Raw genomic sequence first — 6,001 nt, forward strand, 5'->3', positions numbered from 1 at the left:
AGCCGATATCAAGGCGTGATCCCGAGCCCTTCAAAGGTCAAGTGATACAAGGTCATTGGCGGGTCAGGCCTGCTGACTGGCTGACCTCCGCAAGGACTTCTGCCGCCAGCCAATCGCACACCGGCGTCTCCCACAGCAGCCTGCCTCCATCCCTGGCGGGTCCTCGGCGGTGCGTCACGTGATCGTTAACGGACTGAAGCATCATGATGGAAATGATTAATGATGCTTTTAGTACCTGTTTAGAATGAAGCTGTCCACACTGCACTGTAATTACCCACTCCCAGGCGGCAGCTGCCTAACATAATTGCTTTTTGTTTGTTGACCTGGTTTACCAGAGAGAAAGATGGCTTTAGGTAGGTGAAGTGTGAGCGTTGGTGCATGTTGGCGTTTTATAGAGGGTGAAGAAGCGAGAAAGGTGCGCGACCGTACGTGATGTCAGATTTAGCACCATCCTTAAAAGGCTCGGCTGACCCGTGTGATTTTCTTTTTCTGTTTCAGGCAGAAAGGAATTTTGTTTTATTTTTTAAAGTGCATTTGATAATTCTTCATTTTTATGTGGCACTCTGGCCACTGAGAGGTAAACACGAGACGTGAAAAATCTGCAATAAAATTTCGGAATCAACAGCTGTGATTGTAATAAGTAATTTGAAATAAACTGAGACGTTGGTGAATGAAACACTCCTTCCTCTAATTTCTGTCCATATGTCTGAAAAGCAACCCATATTTCAGTGGAAAGCACTTAAACTGTTATACAGCTATAAACATTACTTGCATTTGGTCACACATGAATCAAATGATGGTCTCCAAAGAGCTTCAAAGAATGTCCGTATTCTCAGTGACAGTACTAAACAGGAATCAGGATGGGAATTGGGAATATTGAGTTGAAGTGTTTCCCAACATTATTTTTGCTCCAGGAACCCCGACAGCCATCATTTATGCTCAAGTACCCCTTCAATGACACCATATAGCATTACCATCAATATTATTATTATTGAGAGCAATCAATAATGTCACAAACTGAAAAATGTATATTTCTATATATTCCTTTCTTATTCGCGCTGTTGCATTTTATATCATTATTTTTGAACAAAATACCTGTTATATCTTAAATAGTAACTAAATATGTTATGCATATTATATATATATTTATATATACACACACACACACACACACACACACACACACACACACATATACACACATTCATAAATGGTCATTATTAATCAATCAAGTAGCATCCTCTTATAAATTATGCAATTTTTTATTGGTGCTGTTGCGGTTTATATTGTTCTTTTTTAAACAAAATAGATACCTTTTGGTTTTATCTGAAATAGTAACTGAATGTGTTATTAATATAAATGTCTTTTCAAAATACTTAATTCTCTTGACTGTGCCCAACTTTTTAAAGGAATATTCCACCCAAAAATGAAAATTCTATCATTATTTACTCATCTTAATATTGTTCCAAACCTGTATGCATCGTTTTCTTCTACAGAACATAAAAGAAGATATTTTGAAGAATGTTGGTAACCAAATTGTTTCAGTTCCCAATTGACATACATGAAAAAGTGCATTTTGAAGAATGCTGGTATACAAACAGTTACAGTTTTTTGTCCAGGTGGAACAAAGCAGTGGAAACAAAAGAGTGGAAGTCGATGGGAATCTAAACTGGTTACCAACATTCTTCAAAATATCTTCTACAGAAGAAAGTTTGAAACAATATTAGTATGAGTAAATTATGACAATTTTCATTTTTGGGTGAACCATCCCTAAATTCTGTGATGTTGTACTTAATAAACGATGTAAATTTTGCACAAATAATGACGGTTGCGTAATGACTTACATATGGTGCATATGCTCACTGATCCAATAGATTGTCACATTACTACTTCTTTGCCTTAAAGTCCACAAGAGATGGTATTCATAACTCACACTGTATTTCCTTAATGTGACATATTTCGGAGTGCAACAGGACAAGCAACGATTCAGGACCATGAAAAGGCCTAGTGACATCAGATTACAAAAATTACGAAGTTATTTTGGAATAACATGCCCTTCTGAATTAAGCTCAAACACACCAGGAACATGTATGAAGAAAGTAAATGGGGGTCAATTTTGACTTCTCCAGAGCTGGCATTGGGGTGTCCTTGTCAAATACACTCTGAAACTCAAAAGTCCGCTACAACCCATCAAAAATAAAAGTTCGATTTAACTTGAAATTATGACAGAAATAAATTAGCATTGTACAATGGAATATACTTCAAAGTTATAACAACAATAATAATATTCTTTATAACAATAGAATTTATTTAAACATTATTTTGAAGGAATATTATGTTTGTCCATGTTTTAACTTATACTTCTGGTGTGCAGCACTTTGCCAAAAATAAAAACAATGATTCAGGACCATGAAAAGGCCTAGTGACATCAGATTACAAAAATTACGAAATTTTGGAATAACATGCACTTCTGAATCAAGCTTAACAACACCAAGAACATGTATGAAGAAAGTAAATGGGGTCAATTTTGACTTCTCCAGAGCTGGCATTGGGGTTTACAGCTCATATTTCACATTGATCCACAGCCCTTATTATTAATGAGCAAGTGGCGATAAGAGTAAATTAACTGAAGGAAAACATAAAGTAAATAAATAATGCTTTTCCACACAAGTATAAAAAAAACAATATGGTTGAAAATGGCTAGGTCTCTGACCCCTTTTATCCTACCTTTCCGAAATATTAGCAAGTAATATTTAAAACATGAATGTATACAGATAAATCACAACCATATGTCAATTCGCTTTCCCACAGGTCCTGCATTATACGCACATCTGCATTCTTCTAGCACAAAGTGTCATATTTGTCATTGAACTTTTGCATCTGCTCTGCATAGCGCCATTGATCCCTGACCATAACGACGACAGTGAGACCCAGATAAACAGGCCATGGCTGACCTATAGGCTGGCACGGACTGTCCATCCATAAATTTGCAGCTCTTTTCAGCTGGGTACGTCACACTCCGTTTCATGCGCCAAGGCGAGGGGACAGAGGCAGCCTGCTATCAGCCCTCTCTGTGTGAGCAGCTTTCATCCTCAGGCTGGTTCTCACATAACTCAGCCACAGTGTCTCTCCCTCTGCCTCATAAATAACATCCCTATCGTCTGATAATGCCCACTTAATGCTTAGTCAATAAACCCCACAGTGCCATGGTTTCTCCCCTCTCTCTTTCGTACATAAATATAAACAGTACACTCGGATTGATGTGACACTCGGGTCTCGCTCCATCTGGGCATAGAGGAGAAGCCCAAAGGGCCCGGAGAGGAGGGATGGAGGAGAGGAAGTGAGAACTGCAGGTGTTTGGATGAGATAGCGGCCGGAATGGTGGGATGGGAGCACCGTGGCGCTGACTGATCACCTGAGAGAAGCGGCTGTTAATGTAATAATTAATTAACTTATTGGTTTCCTCCGTTCTCCCAGCGGGGCTTGTTTGACCCATTTGGATTATCTTCTCTTTAAAGGAATATTCCAGGTTTGGTACAAATTAAGCATAACTGATAGAATTTGTGGGATACTGTTGATTAGAATAAAAATACATTTCCACACGTTAATTTTCTTTAAAATAGCAAAAATCTGTGTTAAAGTGATGCACTTATAATGGAAGTGAAGGGGTTAAACCATAAACCTTAAAATACTTAGTTTCAGTAGTATAGTCCACTGTATAAAAAAAGGTCCTGTTGTTTTTACATTAAAAATAACTGTGATTGCCAAATTAACTCTGTTCATCTAAAAATGTGAACATATTTACAGAACAACCTGTAAATTTTAGTTTAAGGCTGTAATTTACTACATGCACTGTGAGCTGTAAGGTCTTATATAGACAGGTGTGTGGCTTTCTTAATCAAGTCCAATCAGTATAATCAAACACAGCTGGACTCAAATGAAGGTGTAGAACCATCTCAAGGATGATCAGAAGAAATGGACAGCACCTGAGTTAAATATATGAGTGTCACAGCAAAGGGTCTGAATACTTAGGACCATGTGATATTTCAGTTTTTCTTTTTTAATAAATCTGCAAAAATGTCAACAATTCTGTGTTTTTCTGTCAATATGGGGTGCTGTGTGTACATTAATGAGGAAAAAAAATTAACTTAAATGATTTTAGCAAATGGCTGCAATATAACAAAGTTAAAGTTAAAAATTTAAGGGGGTCTGAATACTTTCCGTACCCACTGTATATATATATATATACACAGTATATATAGTTTACGTTTTTTCCATTGTAAGATGTTCTGTTCTTTTTTACTTCCAAAAAGTTACACATAACAGTATTTTACTATTAATTTACATGAAATGTAAAGTGGGATTACAGCATTTCATTGTATAGAGTTATCAGATTAAGAGGTTTTTACTGTAGCATTTTTTGCCGTTTTATACAGTTAAAATTTCAATTATTTTTAAAGTGTAAACATGTTTTTAGTATGGAACAAAAAGTTAGTCATGTCCAAATGTACAACTTGCTTTGATAACGTAACAGCTAAATTGCCAAAGTTCTTACAGATCTAAACAGATTTAGAATTCAAAGAACATACAAATTAATGTCATTATAAACTTCCTATTCCTATTTGAAATGCTCCCAAAACTGGCTCCATTCACTTCCACTGTAAGTGCCACAATGTAACCTCCACCGAAAGAATTCATTAATTAATTATAAGCTTCACATTTCTATTTTTAAATGCTCCAAAAACGGGCCCTATTCACTTCCATTATAAGTACCTCAACATAACTTTTTCTTTTTTTCCCCCAACATTACTTTTTAATATTTTAAATCAACATTATGTCACAAATGTGGTTGATTGGGCTTAATATGTAATAAACCCATAATATTCCTTTAATGCAGAACATAGACCCACATTAGGCCTCAGCCACAAGCTCACTTGACTGTCAAATATAAACGACTGGAGTAAAACTAAGGTTGAAGGGTTTATATCAAGAATATTAGCTGCAAGCCAAGTTTTATCTTAGCGGAAGATAAAAACATTGTGGAAAAAGGACATGAGCTGTGAATGACTGAACTCTGGGGTCAAGTTCCCATTTTATGAGCATCTGCCTAACAGTGGCCGCACACTGAGATGACACGCATAAATGAGAGTGAATAACATGCTGGTCAAAGGGAGTGGCTGGTAATTAAGGACCGTGTTTGGCACATTTCCTAAAATTAGTTGTATTTTTCTTTTAGATGTTAAGAGGGTTGAGTAAGAGATTTTGAGGTTAAGAGTCTCTCTTACATTATGGGAGTGACCATGAGACAACAACTTGGATCATATTAATCTCAAACACAGTTATCCTTCTAAGTGTTCTGGCTCTGAAGACCTCGAGTAAATGTTTTGTCTACCGCAACAATGATCCAGACTTTCATTTAAGTGGCGGAACGACAGAACGCAGATGGCGTGGGATCACTTGCCAAAACAGGGCATGCTAAAGCAACAAGCACTCCGCAGCTAAAATGTGAGAAAGAAAACTGGATAGACAGGGCTCCAGACTTAAAAAAAAAAAAAAAAAAAAAAATCCTTCTCCCAAACAATTTTCATTTAACCTTACAACTGGACAGCAGTATACTAAACAATTAAACTTTTGTAAAATATTTTAATATTATTTGAAAATATTTTTCAAGTAATAGTCTATTTATATAAATATTTTTTTTATTATTTCATTTAAAAAAACAGAGCATTGTAAAAATGTAACTTTAATTGCATGAATGCATGTTTGCACAAATACATCACAGTAAGGTTGTATATATTATATATATAATTTTATGTATATATTATACATACGTGTGTGTGTGTGTGTGTGTGTGCTAGATTAACAAATAACCAGACGCCACCCGATTCCCTCACAGTTTAATAGTAATGACTTTATGAATTTCTTCACTGAAAAAATAGATAAAATCAGAAATACAATAACAAATGTAGATTCTACAGCGTATAATACTTCAGCTTCATTC

The sequence above is a fragment of the Sinocyclocheilus anshuiensis genome, unplaced genomic scaffold (assembly GCF_001515605.1).
Source record: "Sinocyclocheilus anshuiensis isolate Anshui unplaced genomic scaffold, SAMN03320099.WGS_v1.1 scaffold67, whole genome shotgun sequence".
NCBI classification, from domain to species: domain Eukaryota; kingdom Metazoa; phylum Chordata; class Actinopteri; order Cypriniformes; family Cyprinidae; genus Sinocyclocheilus; species Sinocyclocheilus anshuiensis.